General features: G+C 48.9%; 1 protein-coding gene across 1 annotated transcript in view; it reads left to right on the top strand.

Annotated features, from left to right (window-relative positions):
- The first annotated feature begins 1,443 nt into the window (after positions 1-1,443).
- The window catches only part of LOC146009905 (zinc finger MYM-type protein 1-like), a 298,717-nt gene continuing 277,016 nt past the window's right edge, over positions 1,444-23,144 (top strand). The window contains exons 1-2 of the mRNA XM_083150513.1: positions 1,444-1,558; positions 6,063-6,226. The gene's annotated coding sequence lies outside the window, so the exon portion shown is untranslated. The remainder of the gene's footprint in view (positions 1,559-6,062; positions 6,227-23,144) is intronic.

Raw genomic sequence — 23,144 nt, forward strand, 5'->3', positions numbered from 1 at the left:
AAGCATTGCGAGCGCAGCGAGCTATGCGAGGGGCTGCGGGTGACTTCCAACTGTGTCCATGTCGACTGTGTCGACATTCAGGTAAAAAAACTGTGAAAAGCCCATATCGACCTCGCGAGCTGTCGCCCGAAAGTCATGTTGACTTTTTCACCTGTCTACATTCTATGTGTCGGTATTTTGAACTTGTCGGGATTTTAAATGTCGGTATTTTGACCTTGTCGGTATTTTGACCATGTCGGGATTTTAAATGTCGGGATTTTGACCATGTCGGGATTTTGACTTTCTGTCAATTGCTGTCGGTATTATGACCGTCGGGATTTTGACCGTCGGGATTTCATACCGAATCCGGCAAAATGATGTTACAATACTACGCTGTCAGGGCGGCCTGCGGGAGCTCCACAGCAGACACATAGACATCCAGCGTAGGTGCTACGCCATGCACAGGTCCTTCATTGATTCCAATGGCCAAGTCGTTCCAATAGGGTCTGGCGCTACAAGTAGAAGCACCATCAAAATGAGTGGGCCATTGGCCTGAACAAGGATTTGCAGCATTTTCAGCGCTTTTTGTACGGCCAGCCAATTAAACTGCAGCTGCTGGGGCAAACCATGTGTGATTGGCTGTACATATAATAACGTATAATAGCACTTATATAATCACATGTAACTCTTACCTCATGTATCAGTGCTGTGACAGGCAAAAAACACAAACACACACACATATAATACACACACACATATAATACACACACCCCACACACACAAACACACATATAATACACACACATATATATATAATACACACACCCCACACACACACACATATAATACACACACACACATCTATAACGCACACACATATAATACACACACACATATATAATACACACCCTCCCCCCACACACACACATATAATACACACACACCCACATATAATACACACACCCCACACACACACATATAACACACACACACATATAATACACACACACACATATAATACACACCCACACACACATATAATACACACACCCCACACACACATATAACACACACACACATATAATACACACACACACACACACACACATATATATAATACACACACCCACATCTATAACACACACACATATAATACACACACACACACATCTATAACACACACATATAGTACACACGCACATATATAATACACACCCCCCCCCACACACATATATAATACACACACATATAATACACACACACACACACACACACACACACACACACACACACACACACACACATATAATACACACACACACACACACACACAATACACACACACCTATAGCTATAATATACAGTGATTTGTTGACTGCACTCTTGCACTGTATAATAAGACAGAGGGCGGGGTTCAGAGTATGTGACGTCAGGGTCATGTGACCAGGCTGTACGTCTAAAAGAGCGCTCCATAGAACGTTTGGGCACTGCAAACTACATCCCCCACAATGCCCTGCGCTGCCCGGGCCATTTGAAGTGACGTCATCGGAAAGCGTCTCATCCAGAGAGCAACACAGAGGTATTTATCTATGTACATAATCTTTGTATAATACACACACACTGCTGCTGTGCTCTGTGTACAGTATACAGGGTATAATATACAGGTACAGTCACTATATACAGTGTACTATACAGGTGTAGTCACTATATACAGTGTAATATACAGGCGCGGTCACTATATACAGTGTAATATACAGGCGCAGTCACTATATACACAGGGTGTAATATACAGGCGCGGTCACTATATACAGTGTAATATACAGGCGCAGTCACTATATACACAGGGTGTAATATACAGGTACAGTCACTATATACAGTGTACTATACAGGTGTAGTCACTATATACAGTGTAATATACAGGCGCGGTCACTATATACAGTGTAATATACAGGCGCAGTCACTATATACACAGGGTGTAATATACAGGTGTAGTCACTATATACAGGGTGTAATATACAGGCGCGGTCACTATATACAGTGTAATATACAGACGCAGTCATTATATACAGGGTGTAATATACAGGCGCGGTCACTATATACAGTGTAATATACAGGCTCAGTCACTATATACAGGGTGTAATATACAGACGCAGTCATTATATACAGGGTGTAATATACAGGTGTAGTCACTATATACAGTGTAATATACAGACGCAGTCATTATATACAGGGTGTAATATACAGGCACGGTCACTATATACAGGGTGTAATATACAGGTGTAGTCACTTTATACAGTGTAAGATACAGACTCAGTCACTATATACAGGGTGTAATATACAGGTGTAGTCACTATATACAGTGTAATATACAGACACAGTCATTATATACAGGGTGTAATATACAGGTACAGTCACTATATACAGTGTAATATACAGACACAGTCATTATATACAGGGTGTAATATACAGGTACAGTCACTATATACAGTGTAATATACAGGTGTAGTCACTTTATACAGTGTAATATACAGGCGCAGTCACTATATACAGGGTGTAATATACAGGCGCGGTCACTATATACAGGGTGTAATATACAGGTGTAGTCACTATATACAGGGTGTAATATACAGGCGCGGTCACTATATACAGTGTAATATACAGATGCAGTCATTATATACAGGGTGTAATATACAGGTGTAGTCACTTTATACAGTGTAATATACAGACTCAGTCACTATATACAGGGTGTAATATACAGGTGTAGTCACTTTATACAGTGTAAGATACAGACTCAGTCACTATATACAGGGTGTAATATACAGGCGCAGTCACTATATACAGTGTAATATACAGACACAGTCATTATATACAGGGTGTAATATACAGGTGTAGTCACTATATACAGTGTAATATACAGACACAGTCATTATATACAGGGTGTAATATACAGGTACAGTCACTATATACAGTGTAATATACAGGTGTAGTCACTTTATACAGTGTAATATACAGGCGCAGTCACTATATACAGGGTGTAATATACAGGCGCGGTCACTATATACAGGGTGTAATATACAGGTGTAGTCACTATATACAGGGTGTAATATACAGGCGCGGTCACTATATACAGTGTAATATACAGACGCAGTCATTATATACAGGGTGTAATATACAGGCGCGGTCACTATATACAGTGTAATATACAGGCTCAGTCACTATATACAGGGTGTAATATACAGACGCAGTCATTATATACAGGGTGTAATATACAGGTGTAGTCACTATATACAGTGTAATATACAGACGCAGTCATTATATACAGGGTGTAATATACAGGCACGGTCACTATATACAGGGTGTAATATACAGGCTCAGTCACTATATACAGGGTGTAATATACAGGCGCAGTCACTATATACAGTGTGTAATATACAGGCGCAGTCACTATATACAGGGTGTAATATACAGTGTGCACTATATACAGTTTGTAAAATACAGGCGCAGTCACTATATACAGTGTAATATACAGACGCGGTCATTATATACAGGGTGTAATATACAGGCGTGGTCACTATATACAGTGTAATATACAGGCGAAGTCACTATATACAGTGTAATATACAGGCGCAGTCACTATATACAGGGTGTAATATACAGGTGTAGTCACTATATACAGTGTAATATACAGACTCAGTCACTATATACAGGGTGTAATATACAGACGCAGTCATTATATACAGGGTGTAATACACAGGTATAGTCACTATATACAGGGTGTAATATACAGGCGCAGTCACTATATACAGGGTGTAATATACAGGCGCAGTCACTATATACAGTGTAATATACAGGCGCAGTCACTATATACAGGGTGTAATATACAGGCGCAGTCACTATATACAGGGTAAAAGGGAAGGGGATGATGACCGGTGCACGAGTGGTTGAAGGTGTTCTATTGGAAAGAAATATATTGATCCACAATCGCAGGTAGAATTAAAGGGAGAGGTAAGCTCCCTGATCTGGGATAATTTATGTAGTGGAGGTGCACCCTGGAGAGTAAAATAGGTTACTGAAGAGAAGGAAGAAAAGACTCTCTCTTTGTAGGGGCACTCTTTAATGATTGAATTTAAATGTTAGTGTAGAAATATCACATGGATAGAGGATGGGTGAACCACACAAATCACTCACCGCTATGTTGCCCAAACGGCATTGAACTATAAATACTAGACAACAATATTGACAGGAGAGCAAGGTTGGGGCTCCCTAGGGCGGGGCTCCCTCTTGGTCCTGTCTATGTAGAAATGGAATTGATTAAAATATAACTTTTAATAGGCATTTAATTAAAATAGCTAGACAAACATGTAAACAAGAGAAAGAGCAAAAAAGACTCTCTCTTTGTTGGGGCACTCTCAGAGAAAACTTATCACAATATATCAGACAATTTTATCAATAGGTCATGTGTGTGCCCTATGGGCATAACGTCCCCTGGTTCTGTGACACTATGTGTTCTTGACTCAACAGAGTACAGATGGGTCCCGAATATCAGGACTGAAGAAGATATCACAAAAAAATATATCACAAAAATATGGGTCTGTGGAGTGGGATTGAGTTATTTTGACCACAAACCAGGTGAGATTCCCCAGCACAATTAGTGCGTTAGAGGGGATCACCTGCGTGTCACTAGACCGGGGTGTTAAGCTATAAAAACTTACTGGGATTCACTTAGTCAGAACCACAGGCTATCCAGTGGGGGTGTAGTGGATAGCTTCAAACATGGGGTTAACCACAGTAAATGATTTGTATCAAATATTGTTAGAACCACAGTAAATGATTTGTATCAAATATTGTTAGAACAGTAAATGTTATTTAACAATGTATCGAAAAGGTAGCAGTCCCCCTGCTAAGTTTAACTGTTCAAAGAAAAGAAGGGGGGGTGTAAGATGTGGGCTGACTAGTGTTCCTCTTGGTTAGTTTGCCAAAAAGAGAAAAGTATTTTTAAATAAGATTCTGCAGACTTAGGAATCTAATTTCAATAAAAATAATAATAATAATAATAGGCTTGGCTTCCAAGCCGGCGGTCCTATCTGTAATATACAGGCGTGGTCACTATATACAGTGTAATATACAGGCGAAGTCACTATATACAGTGTAATATACAGGCGCAGTCACTATATACAGGGTGTAATATACAGGTGTAGTCACTATATACAGTGTAATATACAGACTCAGTCACTATATACAGGGTGTAATATACAGACGCAGTCACTATATACAGGGTGTAATATACAGACGCAGTCATTATATACAGGGTGTAATACACAGGTATAGTCACTATATACAGGGTGTAATATACAGGCGCAGTCACTATATACAGGGTGTAATATACAGGCGCAGTCACTATATACAGTGTAATATACAGGCGCAGTCACTATATACAGGGTGTAATATACAGGCGCAGTCACTATATACAGGGTGTAATATACAGGCGCAGTCACTATATACAGTGTGTAATATACAGGCGCAGTCACTATATACAGGGTATAATATACAGGTGCAGTCACTATATACAGGGTGTAATATACATTGTGCACTATATACAGTGTGTAATATACAGGCGCAGTCACTATATCCAGTGTAATATACAGGCGCGGTCACTATATACAGTGTGTAATATACAGACGCAGTCACTATATACAGTGTGTAATATACAGGCGCGGTCACTATATACAGTGTAATATTCAGGCTCGGTCACTATATACAGTGTAATATACAGGCGCAGTCATGTGTACTGTGTGGGGCCCTGAGGACCGAGTTTGAGCATCACTGCTTTAGTGTGTACTAGCCATGGTCCGTGACTACTGTGACTGATCAGTGTAATGATAATCTGATATTGCGTATTCGGTGCCTGCTGGATCCTGATATTTGTGGTACAGTGTTGTCACTGTACAATCCCCACCACTGAGGATCAGACCCTATTATTCTAACTGTATTACTAATTCATTACGGATGTCAGAGAGCGTCACAGCGACATTGCGGGGATCTGACTAGTAATGTGATATTCTATATCTTGTCTCTCAACATAGATTACACAGTGGTGAAGAAGACATAAGTGAGACACCCGGCCGGACTGAGCAGGACCCAGAGCCCCATCCTGGTGCCTCCACCTCACTCACTGATACATGAGAGGCACAATGACCAGAAGATCCTGGAACTCGCCAACAAGATCATTCAGCTGCTGACTGGAGAGGTGACTGCTGGGAATGGGACGTTATACAGTAACACCGGGGATGTGACAGGAGAGGTGACTGCTGGGAATGGGGCGTTATACAGTAACACCGGGGGATGTGACCGGAGAGGTTACTGCTGGGAATGGGACATTATACAGTAACACCGGGGGATGTGACCGGAGAGGTGACTGCTGGGAATGGGACGTTATACAGTAACACCGGGGGATGCGACCGGAGAGGTGACTGCTGGGTATGGGACGTTATACAGTAACACCGGGGATGTGACAGGAGAGGTGACTGCTGGGAATGGGGCGTTATACAGTAACACCGGGGGATGTGACCGGAGAGGTTACTGCTGGGAATGGGACATTATACAGTAACACCGGGGGATGTGACCGGAGAGGGGACTGCTGGGAATGGGACATTATAAAGTAATACAGGGGGATGTGACCGGAGAGGTGACTGCTGGGAATGGGGCATTATACAGTAACACCGGGGGATGTGACCGGAGAGGTGACTGCTGGGAATGGGGCGTTATACAGTAACACAGGGGGATGTGACCGGAGAGGTGACTGCTGGGAATGGGGCGTTATACAGTAACACCGGGGGATGTGACCAGAGAGGTGACTGCTGGGAATGGGGCGTTATACAGTAACACTGGGGGATGTGACCGGAGAGGTGACTGCTGGGAATGTGGCGTTATACAGTAACACCGGGGGATGTGACCGGAGAGGTGACTACTGGGAATGGGATGTTATACAGTAACACCGGGGGATGTGACCGGAGAGGTGACTGCTGGGAATGGGACGTTCTACAGTGACACCGGGGGATGTGTCTGGGTGATGACTGTATCCTTGTGTTGTGTCAGGTTCCTATAAGGTGTGAGGATGTCACTGTCTATCTCTCCATGGTGGAGTGGGAGTATATAGAGGAACATAGGGGTCTGTACAAGGACGTGATGATGGAGAATCACCGGCCCCTCACATCACTGGGTAAGAGGAGACATATAGTCATATAGTGTAATGGAGAGAGCAGCTATGGGGCCACCTAGATACACAGCATCTGATAATCACATATATACCATGTCCTCAGTCACTGTGTCTCCTACAGATGGGCCCAGTAGCAGGAATACCCCAGAGAGATGTCCCCGTCCTCTGTATTCCCAGGATAATCACATATATACCATGTCCTCAGTCACTGTGTGTCTCCTACAGATGGGCCCAGTAACAGGAATACCCCAGAGAGATGTCCCCGTCTTCTGTATTCCCAAGATAATCACATATATACAATGTCCTCAGTCACTGCGTGTCTCCTACAGATGGGGCCAGTAACAGGAATACCCCAGAGAGATGTCCCGTCCTCTGTATTCCCAGGATAATCACATATATACCATGTCCTCAGTCACTGCGTGTCTCCTACAGATGGGCCCAATAACAGGAATACCCCAGAGAGATGTCCCCGTCCTCTGTATTCCCAGGATAATATCATATATACCATGTCCTCAGTCACTGTGTGTCTCCTACAGATGGGGCCCAGTAGCAGGAATACCCCAGAGAGATGTCCCCGTCCTCTGTATTCCCAGGATAATCACATATATACCATGTCCTCAGTCACTGCGTGTCTCCTACAGATGGGCCCAGTAACAGGAATACCCCAGAGAGATGTCCCCGTCTTCTGTATTCCCAAGATAATCACATATATACAATGTCCTCAGTCACTGCGTGTCTCCTACAGATGGGGCCAGTAACAGGAATACCCCAGAGAGATGTCCCGTCCTCTGTATTCCCAGGATAATCACATATATACCATGTCCTCAGTCACTGCGTGTCTCCTACAGATGGGCCCAATAACAGGAATACCCCAGAGAGATGTCCCCGTCCTCTGTATTCCCAGGATAATATCATATATACCATGTCCTCAGTCACTGTGTGTCTCCTACAGATGGGGCCCAGTAGCAGGAATACCCCAGAGAGATGTCCCCGTCCTCTGTATTCCCAGGATAATCACATATATACCATGTCCTCAGTCACTGCGTGTCTCCTACAGATGGGCCCAGTAACAGAGATACCCCAGAGAGATGTCCCCGTCCTCTGTATTCCCAGGATAATCACATATATACAATGTCCTCAGTCACTGCGTGTCTCCTACAGATGGGGCCAGTAACAGGAATACCCCAGAGAGATGTCCCCGTCCTCTGTATTCCGAGGATAATCACATATATACAATGTCCTCAGTCACTGTGTGTCTCCTACAGATGGGCCCAGTAACAGAGATACCCCAGAGAGATGTCCCCGTCCTCTGTATTCCCAGGATTATCACATATATACCATGTCCTCAGTCACTGTCTCTCCTACAGATGGGCCCAGTAACAGGGATACCCCAGAGAGATGTCCCCGTCCTCTGTATTCCCAGGATAATCACATATATACAATGTCCTCAGTCACTGTCTCTCCTACAGATGGGCCCAGTAACAGGAATACCCCAGAGAGATGTCCCCGTCCTCTGTATTCCCAGGATAATCACATATATAAAATGTCCTCAGTCACTGCGTGTCTCCTACAGATGGGCCCAGTAACAGGAATACCCCAGAGAGATGTCCCCTGTATTCCCAGGATAATCACATATATACAATGTCCTCAGTCACTGTGTGTCTCCTACAGATGGGGCCAGTAACAGGAATACCCCAGAGAGATGTCCCCGTCCTCTGTATTCCCAGGATAATCACATATATACAATGTCCTCAGTCACTGTGTGTCTCCTACAGATGGGCCCAGTAACAGGAATACCCCAGAGAGATGTCCCCGTCCTCTGTATTCCCAGGATAATCACATATATACCATGTCCTCAGTTACTGCGTGTCTCCTACAGATGGGCCCAGTAACAGGAATACCCCAGAGAGATGTCCCCGTCCTCTGTATTCCCAGGATAATCACATATATACCATGTCCTCAGTCACTGTGTGTCTCCTACAGATGGGCCCAGTAACAGAGATACCCCCAGAGAGATGTCCCCGTCCTCTGTATTCCCAGGATAATCACATATATACAATGTCCTCAATCACTGCGTGTCTCCTACAGATGGGCCAGTAACAGGAATACCCCAGAGAGATGTCCCCGTCCTCTGTATTCCCAGGATAATCACATATATACAATGTCCTCAGTCACTGCGTGTCTCCTACAGATGGGCCAGTAAAGGAGATAACCCAGAGAGATGTCCCCGTCCTCTGTATTCCCAGGATAATCACATATATACAATGTCCTCAGTCACTGTGTGTCTCCTACAGATGGGCCCAGTAACAGAGATACCCCAGAGAGATGTCCCCGTCCTCTGTATTCCCAGGATAATCACATATATACAATGTCCTCAGTCACTGTCTCTCCTACAGATGGGCCCAGTAACAGGAATACCCCAGAGAGATGTCCCCGTCCTCTGTATTCCCAGGATAATCACATATATACAATGTCCTCAGTCACTGTCTCTCCTACAGATGGGCCCAGTAACAGGAATACCCCAGAGAGATGTCCCCGTCCTCTGTATTCCCAGGATAATCACATATATAAAATGTCCTCAGTCACTGCGTGTCTCCTACAGATGGGCCCAGTAACAGGAATATCCCAGAGAGATGTCCCCGTCCCCTGTATTCCCAGGATAATCACATATATACAATGTCCTCAGTCACTGTGTGTCTCCTACAGATGGGGCCAGTAACAGGAATACCCCAGAGAGATGTCCCCGTCCTCTGTATTCCCAGGATAATCACATATATACAATGTCCTCAGTCACTGTGTGTCTCCTACAGATGGGCCCAGTAACAGGAATACCCCAGAGAGATGTCCCCGTCCTCTGTATTCCCAGGATAATCACATATATACAATGTCCTCAGTCACTGTGTGTCTCATACAGATGGGCCCAGTAACAGGAATACCCCAGAGAGATGTCCCCGTCCTCTGTATTCCCAGGATAATCACATATATACAATGTCCTCAGTCACTGTGTGTCTCATACAGATGGGCCCAGTAACAGAGATACCCCAGAGAGATGTCCCCGTCCTCTGTATTCCCAGGATAATCACATATATACAATGTCCTCAGTCACTGTGTGTCTCATACAGATGGGCCCAGTAACAGAGATACCCCAGAGAGATGTCCCCGTCCTCTGTATTCCCAGGATAATCACATATATACAATGTCCTCAGTCACTGCGTGTCTCCTACAGATGGTCCCAGTAACAGGAATACCCCAGAGAGATGTCCCCGTCCTCTGTATTCCCAGGAAAATCACATATATACCATGTCCTCAGTCACTGTGTGTCTCCTACAGATGGGCCAGTAACAGAGATACCCCAGAGAGATGTCCCCGTCCTCTGTATTCCCAGGATAATCACATATATACAATGTCCTCAGTCACTGTGTGTCTCATACAGATGGGCCCAGTAACAGGAACACCCCAGAGAGATGTCCCCGTCCTCTGTATTCCCAGGATAATCACATATATACCATGTCCTCAGTCACTGTGTGTCTCCTACAGATGGGGCCAGTAACCGAGATACCCCAGAGAGATATTCCCAGGATTCTTCAGATGAAAATGATGATTTCTCAGAAGATTATGAGGTATGTGGACTTGAGTTTCTCACTCTAAAGGCTCCCATACACTAGGGCGACTTGTCCTGAGGACAAGTCGCCCCCGACTTCCCCCTGAGCTTCCCCCGGCAGCTCCCCGGGGGAGCTTGATAAGATTGGCACTTGATGTGCCATTTTTTACATGTGATAAATCGTCTCGATTTATCACATGTAAACCCGGGGAGCAGGGGGGGCTGCAGAACAGGGCTGCTGGTGGGGGGGCGCTGCTAAGGCAGCGTGCAGGGGACGCTGTGGGGGACAGTGACAGAGCCGGGCAGGGGGAGGCGGGAGCTGTCAGTGCTGGAAAAAAAAGCCCATACAATGAATGGGCAGCCTGTGATTGGCAGAGCGCTCTCTCAGCCAATTGCTGACTGGCTGAGAGAGCGCTCAGCCAATCACAGGCTGCCCATTCATTGTATGGGCTTTTTTTTTCCCAGCGCTGACAGCTTTTCCTGCCCGGCTCTGTTACTGCCAACTCTGTGTCCCCCGCAGCGCCCCCTGTCTTACTAGCAGCGCCCCCCCCCCCGCATTGACGGCTCCCTACGGAGGTAGTGCAGGCGGGGACCGCAGGCGTCGCAGAGCAGAGACTGTCAGCGCGACGGGAGAATAGAAAGAAATCTTATTCAAAAGACCGGGCGGCCGCTGAGCTCAGCCAATCAGCGGCCGCCCGGTCTTTTGAATAGGATTTCTTCCTATTCTCCCGCCGCGCCGCCTGCGGTCCCCGCCTGCACTACCTCCGCCGGGAGCCGTCAATGAGGGGGGGCGCTGCTGTATATAAAGATATATCGGATCTGAACATCGTGGGTGCTAAAAAGCACCCATGATGGCTCAGATTCCGATATATCTTATGTTCTGCAGGTCCGACGCCGTGATCCGATGCGCGCGGGACTGCGCATCAGATCAGATGTCAAACACATGCGATTTTGGTCCGATTTCACTCGATAAATCGGCCGAAAATCGCATAGTGTATGGGGGCCTTAACTCTGCATGAGATAAGGGTTATGTTGATTTCATCTTTTTTCCTACCCAAACCATTTTTTTTTTTTTTTTTAAGTTGTGAATGGATTTCTACTTTCTCCCCCTTCTTTTGAATCAAAATTATACTTAAATGCAAATTGTTAATTTGTTTTAGTGTGAAGATTTGGTTGTTATTAAAGTAGAAAATATTGAGGAAGAGGAGACATATGTGAGGGGTAAAAAGCAGTGTACGGAGGAGGAAATCCTTACAGGTATCGGCATGATCTGACCACTCTCATCCCCGCACTCTCTGGTGCACCTCATACATCAGGAGCCATCAGCCCCTATTATACTCCTGCTCTCCCCTTCACATCATGTCACTGTGTGTTACCAGCCCAGAGATCTGACCAGTCTCCTCCCCGCACTCTCTGGTGTATCTCATACATCTGGAGCCATCAGCCCCTATTATACTCCTGCTCTCCCCCTCACATCATGTCACTGTGTGTTACCAGCCCAGAGATCTGACCAGTCTCCTCCCCGCACTCTCTGGTGTATCTCATACATCAGGAGCCATCAGCCCCTATTATACTCCTGCTCTCCCCTCACATCATGTCACTGTGTGTTACCAGCCCAGAGATCTGACCAGTCTCCTCCCCGCACTCTCTGGTGCATCTCATACATCAGGAGCCATCAGCCCCTATTATACTCCTGCTCTCCCCCTCACATCATGTCACTGTGTGTTACCAGCCCAGAGATCTGACCAGTCTCCTCCCCGCACTCTCTGGTGCACCTCATACATCAGGAGCCATCAGCCCCTATTATACTCCTGCTCTCCCCCTCACATCATGTCACTGTGTGTTACCAGCCCAGAGATCTGACCAGTCTCCTACCCGCACTCTCTGGTGTATCTCATACATCAGGAGCCATCAGCCCCTATTATACTCCTGCTCTTCCCTTCACATCATGTCACTGTGTGTTACCAGCCCAGAGATCTGACCAGTCTCCTCCCCGCACTCTCTGGTGTATCTCATACATCAGGTGCCATCAGCCCCTATTATACTCCTGCTCTCCCCCTCACATCATGTCACTGTGTGTTACCAGCCCAGAGATCTGACCAGTCTCCTCCCCGCACTCTCTGGTGTATCTCTTACATCAGGAGCCATCAGTCCCTATTATACTCCTGCTCTCCCCCTCACATCATGTCACTGTGTGTTACCAGCCCAGAGATCTGACCAGTCTCCTCCCCGCACTCTCTGGTGTATCTCCTACATCAGGAGCCATGAGCCCCTATTATACTCCTGTTCTCCCCTCACATCATGTCACTGTGTGTTACCAGCACAGAGATCTGACCAGTCTCCTCCCCGCACTCTCTGGTGCACCTCATACATCAGTATCATCAGCCCCTATTATACTCCTGCTCTCCCCCTCACATCATGTCACTGTGTGTTACCAGCCCAGAGATCTGACCAGTCTCCTACCCACACCCTCTGGTGTATCTCATGCATCAGGAGCCATCAGCCCCTATTATACTCCTGCTCTCCCCTTCACATCATGTCACTGTGTGTTACCAGCCCAGAGATCTGACCAGTCTCCTCCCCGCACTCTCTGGTGCACCTCATACATCAGTATCATCAGCCCCTATTATACTCCTGCTCTCCCCCTCACATCATGTCACTGTGTGTTACCAGCCCAGAGATCTGACCAGTCTCCTCCCCACACCCTCTGGTGTATCTCATACATCAGGAGCCATCAGCCCCTATTATACTCCTGCTCTCCCCCTCACATCATGTCACTGTGTTACCAGCCCAGAGATCTGACCAGTCACCTCCCTGCACTCTCTGGTGTATCTCATACATCAGGTGCCATCAGCCCCTATTATACTCCTGCTCTCCCCCTCACATCATGTCACTCTGTGTTACCAGCCCAGAGATCTGACCAGTCTCCTCCCCGCACTCTCTGATGTATCTCATACATCAGGAGACATCAGCCCCTATTATACTCCAGCTCTCCCCATCACAGCATGTCACTGTGTGTTACCAGCCCAGAGATCTGACCAGTCTCCTACCCGCACTCTCTGGTGTATCTCATACATCAGGAGCCATCAGCCCCTATTATACTCCTGCTCTCCCCTTCACATCATGTCACTGTGTGTTACCAGCCCAGAGATCTGACCAGTCTCCTCCCCGCACTCTCTGGTGCACCTCATACATCAGTATCATCAGCCCCTATTATACTCCTGCTCTCCCCCTCACATCATGTCACTGTGTGTTACCAGCCCAGAGATCTGACCAGTCTCCTCCCCGCACCCTCTGGTGTATCTCATACATCAGGAGCCATCAGCCCCTATTATACTCCTGCTCTCCCCCTCACATCATGTCACTGTGTTACCAGCCCAGAGATCTGACCAGTCACCTCCCTGCACTCTCTGGTGTATCTCATACATCAGGTGCCATCAGCCCCTATTATACTCCTGCTCTCCCCCTCACATCATGTCACTCTGTGTTACCAGCCCAGAGATCTGACCAGTCTCCTCCCCGCACTCTCTGATGTATCTCATACATCAGGAGCCATCAGCCCCTATTATACTCCTGCTCTCCCCTTCACATCATGTCACTGTGTGTTACCAGCCCAGAGATCTGACCAGTCTCCTCCCCGCACTCTCTGGTGCACCTCATACATCAGTATCATCAGCCCCTATTATACTCCTGCTCTCCCCCTCACATCATGTCACTGTGTGTTACCAGCCCAGAGATCTGACCAGTCTCCTCCCCACACCCTCTGGTGTATCTCATACATCAGGAGCCATCAGCCCCTATTATACTCCTGCTCTCCCCCTCACATCATGTCACTGTGTTACCAGCCCAGAGATCTGACCAGTCACCTCCCTGCACTCTCTGGTGTATCTCATACATCAGGTGCCATCAGCCCCTATTATACTCCTGCTCTCCCCCTCACATCATGTCACTCTGTGTTACCAGCCCAGAGATCTGACCAGTCTCCTTCCCGCACTCTCTGATGTATCTCATACATCAGGAGACATCAGCCCCTATTATACTCCAGCTCTCCCCATCACAGCATGTCACTGTGTGTTACCAGCCCAGAGATCTGACCAGTCTCCTCCCCGCACTCTCTGGTGTATCTCATACATCAGGTTCCATCAGCCCCTATTATACTCCTGCTCTCCCCTCACATCATGTCACTGTGTGTTACCAGCCCAGAGATCTGACCAGTCTCCTCCCCGCACTCTCTGGTGTATCTCATACATCAGGACCCATCAGGCCCTATTATACTCCTGTTCTCCCCCTCACATCATGTCACTGTGTGTTACCAGCCCAGAGATCTGACCAGTCTCCTCCCCTCACTCTCTGGTGTATCTCATACATCAGGAGCCATCAGCCCCTATTATACTCCTGCTCTCCCCCTCACATCATGTCACTGTGTGTTACCAGTCTCCTCCCCGCACTCTCTGGTGTATCTCATACATCAGGAGCCATCAGCCCCTATTATACTCCTGCTCTCCCCCTCACATCATGTCACTGTGTGTTACCAGCCCAGAGATCTGACCAGTCTCCTCCCCGCACTCTCTGGTGTATCTCATACATCAGGAGCCATCAGCCCCTATTATACTCCTGCTCTCCCCTCACATCATGTCACTGTGTGTTACCAGCCCAGAGATCTGACCAGTCTCCTCCCCGCACTCTCTGGTGTATCTCATATATCAGGAGCCATCAGCCCCTATTATACTCCTGCTCTCCCCCTCACATCATGTCAGCGTGTTACCACACTCTTGTCTACAAAGCTTGCATCCGCATGTGTCCTCCCAACATCTCCATCCTCCTTTCCGCATACACTGCCTCCTTGACGATTTTCTCATCTTATGTGTTCCGCCTCATCTCTTCCATGATCAACGCTTCGCACTGTTGTATTCAGGGTCTGTTCCAAGCCACATATATGGGCAATGGAACCTCACACCCAGATGTGCTTGCAGGACATATTATTTGATTATTTTTAGTAAAGAAAATAACATATCTGTTCTTTTTCCCAGAAGATGACTATAACGGCAAGAATACTTCCAAGGGACATCTCTGCTCATCTCCAGACTATAATGGGGAAGGTAACGATATCACACAAGATTTTTCAGAAGAATATCCCATAAGCCCAAGTTCAAACCCAGTGCATCACAGTTCTGACCTTTCACCTGATACCTCAAACCATGAGGAATGTTCTCCCGATATGTCAGATATTGTTACGCATATTCTAACTCATAGAGGCGATAAAAGATTTCCATGTTACGAATGCGGCAAATGTTTTAACAAAAATGCCAATCTTATTACACATCAAAAGATCCATGCAGGCGAGAAGCCGTTCCCATGCTCTGTGTGCGGGAAATGTTTTACACACAAATCGGATCTAGTCAGGCATCACCGAATTCACACCGGCGAGAAGCCGTTTTCGTGCTCGGAGTGTGAAAAAGGTTTTTCGCAGAAATCGGTGCTCATTCAACATCAGAGGATCCACAACGGCGAGAAACCGTTTTCCTGTTCTGAGTGTGGGAGATGTTTTACGCAGAAATCCATTCTTATTAAACATCAGAAAGTTCACGTAGATGAGAAACCGTTTTCATGTTCCGATTGTGGCAAGTGTTTTAAACGGAAATCAGTTCTTGTTGAGCACCAAAGAGTCCACTTTAGTGAGAAGTCATTTCCTTGTTTCGATTGTGGGATTTTTTTTGCACAGAAGTCTGACCTTACTGAACACCAGACAATTCACACAGGTGATAAACCATTTTTATGCTCCGATTGCGGGAAGTATTTTAAATTTAAATCCGATTTGGTCAGACATCAGAGAATACACACAGGGGAGAGACCGTTTCCGTGCGCCGAGTGTGGGAAACGTTTTACACAGAAATCCGATGTCATTATACATCAAAGAATTCACAATGGCGAGAAGCCGTTTCCGTGCTCTGAGTGCGGCAAATCTTTCACGCAGAAATCCGTTCTCCTTAATCATCAGATCATGCACACAGGTGAGAAGCCATTTTCCTGTGCTGATTGTGGGAAATATTTTACGCGGAAATCAAATCTGGTTAAACATCAGATGACTCACACTAGTTGAAATTCATTTCCTTATTCTGAGTTTTGGAAATGTTTTACCCTGAAATCCGTTTCCTTATTCTGAGTTTTGGAAATGTTTTACCATGGATATTACGTCTTATGTAATAAGTCACAGACTGTTACACAGAGGAAAAGCTCTCTGAATGTTCGTAGGGGCAAACAAACGCGTTTCTCCATCCGAGATATGGACTATGCATTCACCTGTGGACTTACAAATGTCTGTTTTGGCTCCTTATTTGCTGTCATTTTAACTATTGTACTAATAATTTGGAGAAAACAATAAAAACAGACTATTGTATTCTTGCACTGTAAAGGAAATGTTTGGTGTGTTGGGGATTTGTCAGCATTTGCTTTTCTGAATCTGTGTACTGATATTACTGCATGAATATACAGACCAGCCACTACCCCCACAGGCACACAAGCCTGGGGACAGGACACTGTAACATGCTCCGGACTAGAGTAACTTCATGTGTATCCGTCTGCGGATTAGAACAGGGCTCCAGAATAACCTGCAGCCAATCAGAACTCAAATCAGAGGATTGGAACATTCAGAGACATAGATGTACCTAAGCCGTGAGAAGTGATAAAATGGAGAGTGATAATCCTCCAAACCCAGCCCGTAACATGACAGTTAGGAGCTGATTGGCTGCTTAACAATTCTAGTAAATGGAAGTGCCCCCCCCCCACTGCTCCCAACTTTCCACTACTGCCCCCCTCTGACGGTGGTGATGTCCTCCTTCCACTGCCCCATCTGGCAACCCTCCATCCGCCATGTTCTGTACCCATCATTTTTGGAGTGTGGAAGGAACCCATAGTACCTGGAGATAACCCACGCAAACACGGGGAGAATAACCAGAAAGCGCACACTGGGAAACCAATTCGATGGTGAATTAGCTGCGAATTGATTTTCAGCTGTGCGACCAGCTGCACATTTTTTGGAAACCATTCGTAGCTTCGCACAGGGCGGGTTTCCACTCTGCTTGGGTGGACGCTGGAATATTGCTCAGCAGCGGTCAGGTCTCAATAGCCCCCAATGTGTGGCATAATGTGTACGAGGGATTACTGTGTGGCTTTATATGTATAAGGTGCACTACTGTGGTATTTGTGGGTACTATTGGGTAATGTGCTGGGGTAGGGCGCTGGGTCAGAAGCGGAGCTAGTGGCGGTGCTAGGGGGCAGTAGCCTTGGGCATGAAGTTTGTGCGGACCGGGTCGCAGTGTGATTAGGGTTATTGTGGTATAACATGAATCAGAGACACCTGCTAATAATAAGCAGTATACACACATACATAGAAGTATGGTGATGAGAATTATTGCATTTAATGCTTCATTATTCCAGCTAGCAGCAAAGAAGGGGTTAAAGCTGGACCCTGCCGCACATGGTAACTGGCTGAGGAGCAGTGGCGTACCTATCATATATGCCCCCCCCCCCCAGTAAAGTTAACAACCCCTCCGTGCCTTCCCCACAGAGGCGGCTCAGCGCTTCCGCAGCAGAGACCCGCAGATCTTGTCTGCGGTCCAGGCTCCTCTCCTGGCTTCTGCTGCTATGAAAACTGACCATCACAAAATGTCCGCCCCCATACAGCAGACAGTTTCAGAGAACTGTCTGCTGTATGGGGGGTGGACATTTTATGATGATCCGTTTTCATAGCAGCAGGAGCCAGCAGGACAAGACAAGTAAATCTGCGGGTCCCGGCCACAGCACAGACGCGGCAACGGCCTTACAATAGCCCCGCAGACCCCCGGCTCCCACAATTACACCGTGCCTCCCCGCTACCGCAGGGTCTGCAGGGCTAATGTTCCGCCACTGCCGAGGAGGTAAAAGGTGAACAATTAAAGACAGGGCCTGGAGGGGACAATCGTACACGGTGTTGAGTCCCCAATGAGACCAGTGCTTTGTAAACACTTTAATAAGTGTTGCTTCAGCCTTGATCCCACATCTCCCATCCCTGGTTCCATGTCTCCATGCCACAGGCCCCACATCTCCCAGCCTCAGTACCACATCTCCATGCCATCGGTCCCATGTCCCTTGACCTCAGTTCCACATCTCCAGGCCATCGGTCCCATGTCTCCCATCCTTGATGCCACATCGCCATGCCACCGGTCCCATGTCCCCCCGGCCTCAGTTCCACATCTCCAGGCCATCGGTCCCATGTCTCCCATCCTTGATGCCACATCGCCATGCCACCGGTCCCATGTCCCCGGCCTCAGTTCCACATCTATATGCCATCAGTCCCATATCCCCCATCCTTGGTCCCAAATCTCCATGCCATCGGTCCCATGTCCCCCGGCCTCCGTTCCACATCTCGATGCCACAGGCCCCACATCTCCTGGCCTCAGTTCCACATCTCAATGCCATCGGTCCCATGTCCCCGGCCTCAGTTCCACATCTCCATGCCATCGGTCCCATGTCCCCCGGCCTCAGTTTCACATCTCCATGCCACTGGTCCCATGTTCCCCGGCCTCAGTCCCACATCTCCATGCCATTGGTCCCATGTCCCCCGGCCTCAGTTCCACATCTCCATGCCATTGGTCCCATGTCCCCCGGCCTCAGTTCCACATCTCCACGCCATCGGTCCCATGTCCCCCGGCCTCAGTTCCACATCTCCATGCCATCGGTCCCATGTCCCCAGGCCTCAGTTCCACATCTCCATGCAATCGGTCCCATGTCCCCCGGCCTCAGTTCCACATCTCCATGCCATCGGTCCCATGTCCCCCGGCCTCAGTTCCACATCTCCATGCCATTGATCCCATGTCCCCTGGCCTCAGTTCCACATCTCCATGCCATCGGTACCTTGTCCCAGCCTTGGTGCAGCCGCCTTGTTATACACTGACCTGATTAATTAGCTCTGGACCAGTAAGTGACAAAGCAGGGACATTACTGTGATGTCACCGGCAGATGGGGACTTTACAGGGAGGAAAATAATCTAATAAACCCAACACGACATCTAATCTAACTGATCACTGACAGAAATAATTCTACAATGATTGTTTTACTGATCGGACATAATGATTAGAGGAGAACGACCATCCGATGATCACATAGGGATACGCTGTATACAAGTCTCTATTGTACATAAATAATGACGGGATTCTTATCTAATATATATTTATATTTTATTTTTATTGACCGTTACGACAGCTGTCCATCACCAAGATTAGTCTCTGATTAATGCTGGATACATATACGCTGAGCCTGAAGACGATTGTCCTGGGTCCGTCTCACTGTAGGTCTGCGCTGTCCTGGGTCCATCTCACCGTAGGTCTGCGCTGTCCTGGGTCCGTCTCACCGTAGGTCTGCGCTGTCCTGGGTCCATCTCACCGTAGGTCTGCGCTGTCCTGGGTCCATCTCACTGTAGGTCTGCGCTGTCCTGGGTCCGTCTCACCTTAGGTCTGCGCTGTCCTGGGTCCGTCTCTCCTTAGGTCTGCGCTGTCCTGGGTCCGTCTCACCGTAGCTCTGCGCTGTCCTGGGTCCGTCTCACCGTAGCTCTGCGCTGTCCTGGGTCCGTCTCAACGTAGGTCTGCGATGTCCTGGGTCCATCTCACCGTAGGTCTGCGCTGTCCTGGGTCCGTCTCCCCATAGGCCTGCGCTGTCCTTGGCCTGTCTCTTCTTAGGTCTGCGCTGTTCTGGGTCCGTCTCATCATAGGTATATGCTGTCATAGGTCCATCTCAACGTAGGTCTGCGCTGTTCCAAGTCCATATCTCTGTGCTGTCCTGAGCCCATCTCACCATAGTTCTGCGATGTCCTGGGCCGGTCTCCCCGTAGCTCTGCGCTGTCCTGGGTCCATCTCACCATAGTTTTGCGCTGTCCTGGGTCCATCTCACCTTAGGTCTGCGCTGTCCTGGGTCCGTCTGACCGTAGCTCTGCGCTGTCCTGGGTCCGTCTCACCTTAGGTCTGCGCTGTCCTGGGTCCGTTTCACCTTAGGTCTGCGCTGTCCTGGGTCCGTCTCACCTTAGGTCTGCGCTGTCCTGGGTCTGTCTCTCCTTAGGTCTGTGCTGTCCTGGGTCCGTCTCACCGTAGCTCTGCGCTGTCCTGGGTCCGTCTCACCGTAGCTCTGCGCTGTCCTGGGTCCGTCTCAACGTAGGTCTGCGCTGTCCTGGGTCCATCTCACCGTAGGTCTGCGCTGTCCTGGGTCCGTCTCCGTGTAGCTCTGCGCTGTCCTGGGTCCGTCTCACCGTAGGTCTGCGCTGTCCTGGGTCCGTCTCACCGTAAGTGTGCGCTGTCCTGGGTCCGTCTCCGCGTAGCTCTGCGCTGTCCTGGGTCCGTCTCACCGTAGATCTGTGCTGTCCTGGGCCCGTCTCACCGTAGTTCTGAGCTGTCCTGGGCCCGTCTCTCCTAAGCTCTGCGCTGTCCTGGGTCCGTCTCACCGCAGGTCTGCGCTGTCCTGGGTCAGTCTCACGGTAGCTCTGCGCTGTCCTTGGTCCGTCTCACCATAGCTCTGCGCTGTCCTGGGTCCGTCTCCCCGTAGCTCTGGTCTGTCCTGAGTCCGTCTCACCGGAAGTCTGCGCTGTCCTGGGTCCGTTTCTCCATAGGTGTGCGCTGTCCTGGGTCCATCTCCTTGTAGGTCTGCGCTGTCCTAGGTCCGTCTCACCGTAACTTTGTGCTGTCCTGGGTCCGTCTCCCCGTAGCTCTGCGCTATCCTGGGCCTGTCTCACCGTAGTTCTGAGCTGTCCTGGGCCCGTCTCTCATAAGCTCTGCGCTGTCCTGGGTCCGTCTCACCGCAGGCCTGCGCTGTCCTGGGTCAGTCTCACGGTAGCTCTGCGCTGTCCTTGGTCCGTCTCACCATAGCTCTGCGCTGTCCTGGGTCCGTCTCCCCGTAGCTCTTGTCTGTCCTGAGTCCGTCTCACCGGAAGTCTGCGCTTTCCTGGGTCCGTTTCTCCATAGGTGTGCGCTGTCCTGGGTCCATCTCCTTGTAGGTCTGCGCTGTCCTAGGTCCGTCTCCCCGTAGCTCTGGTCTGTCCTGAGTCTGTCTCACCGGAAGTCTGTGCTGTCCTGGGTCTGTTTCTCCATAGGTGTGCGCTGTCCTGGGTCCATCTCCTTGTAGGTCTGCGCTGTCCTAGGTCCGTCTCACCGTAACTTTGTGCTGTCCTGGGTCCGTCTCCCCGTAGCTCTGCGCTGTCCTGGGCCTGTCTCCCCGTAGCTCTGCGCTGTCCTAGGTCCGTCTCACCTTAGGTCTGCGCTGTCCTGCGTCCGTCTCTCCATAGCTCTGCGCTGTCCTGGGTCCATCTCACCTTAGGTCTGCGCTGTCCTGGGTCCATCTCACCTTAGGTCTGCGCTGTCCTGGGTCCGTCTCACCATAGGCCTGCGCTGTCCATGGCCTGTCTCTTCTTAGGTCTGCGCTGTCCTGGGTCCGTCTCATCATAGGTCTATGCTGTCATAGGTCCATCTCAACGTAGGTCTGCGCTGTTCCAAGTCCATATCTCTGTGCTGTCCTGGGCCCGTCTCACCATAGTTCTGCGATGTCCTGGGCCGGTCTCCCCGTAGCTCTGCGCTGTCCTGGGTACATCTCACCATAGTTTTGCGCTGTCCTGGGTCCGTCTGACCGTAGCTCTGCGCTGTCCTGGGTCCGTCTCACCTTAGGTCTGCGCTGTCCTGGGTCCGTTTCACCTTAGGTCTGCGCTGTCCTGGGTCCGTCTCACCTTAGGTCTGCGCTGTCCTGGGTACGTCTCACCATAGGTCTGAGCTGTCCTGCGTCCGTCTCTCCATAGCTCTGCACTGTCCTGGGTCCATCTCACCTTAGGTCTGCGCTGTACTGGGTCCGTCTCACCTTAGGTCTGCGCTGTCCTGGGTCCATCTCACCTTAGGTCTGCGCGGTCCTGGGTCCGTCTCACCTTAGGTCTGCGCTGTCCTGGGCCCGTTTCACCTTAGGTCTGCGCTGTCCTGGGTCCTTCTCACCGTAGATCTGCGCTGTCCTGGGCCGGTCTCACCATAGGTCTGCGCTGTCCTGGGTCCGTCTCACCGTAGGACTGCGATGTCCTGGGTCCGTCTCACCTTAGGTCTGCGCTGTCCTGGGCCCGTCTCACCGTAGGTCTGCGCTGTCCTGCGTCCGTCTCTCCATAGCTCTGCGCTGTCCTGGGTCCATCTCACCTTAGGTCTGCGCTGTCCTGGGTCCATCTCACCTTAGGTCTGCGCTGTCCTGGGTCCGTCTCACCATAGGCCTGCGCTGTCCATGGCCTGTCTCTTCTTAGGTCTGCGCTGTCCTGGGTCCGTCTCATCATAGGTCTATGCTGTCATAGGTCCATCTCAA

The sequence above is a fragment of the Crinia signifera genome, chromosome 6 (genome assembly GCF_055691185.1).
Source record: "Crinia signifera chromosome 6, ASM5569118v1, whole genome shotgun sequence".
In the NCBI taxonomy this organism is placed as follows: Eukaryota; Metazoa; Chordata; class Amphibia; order Anura; family Myobatrachidae; genus Crinia; species Crinia signifera.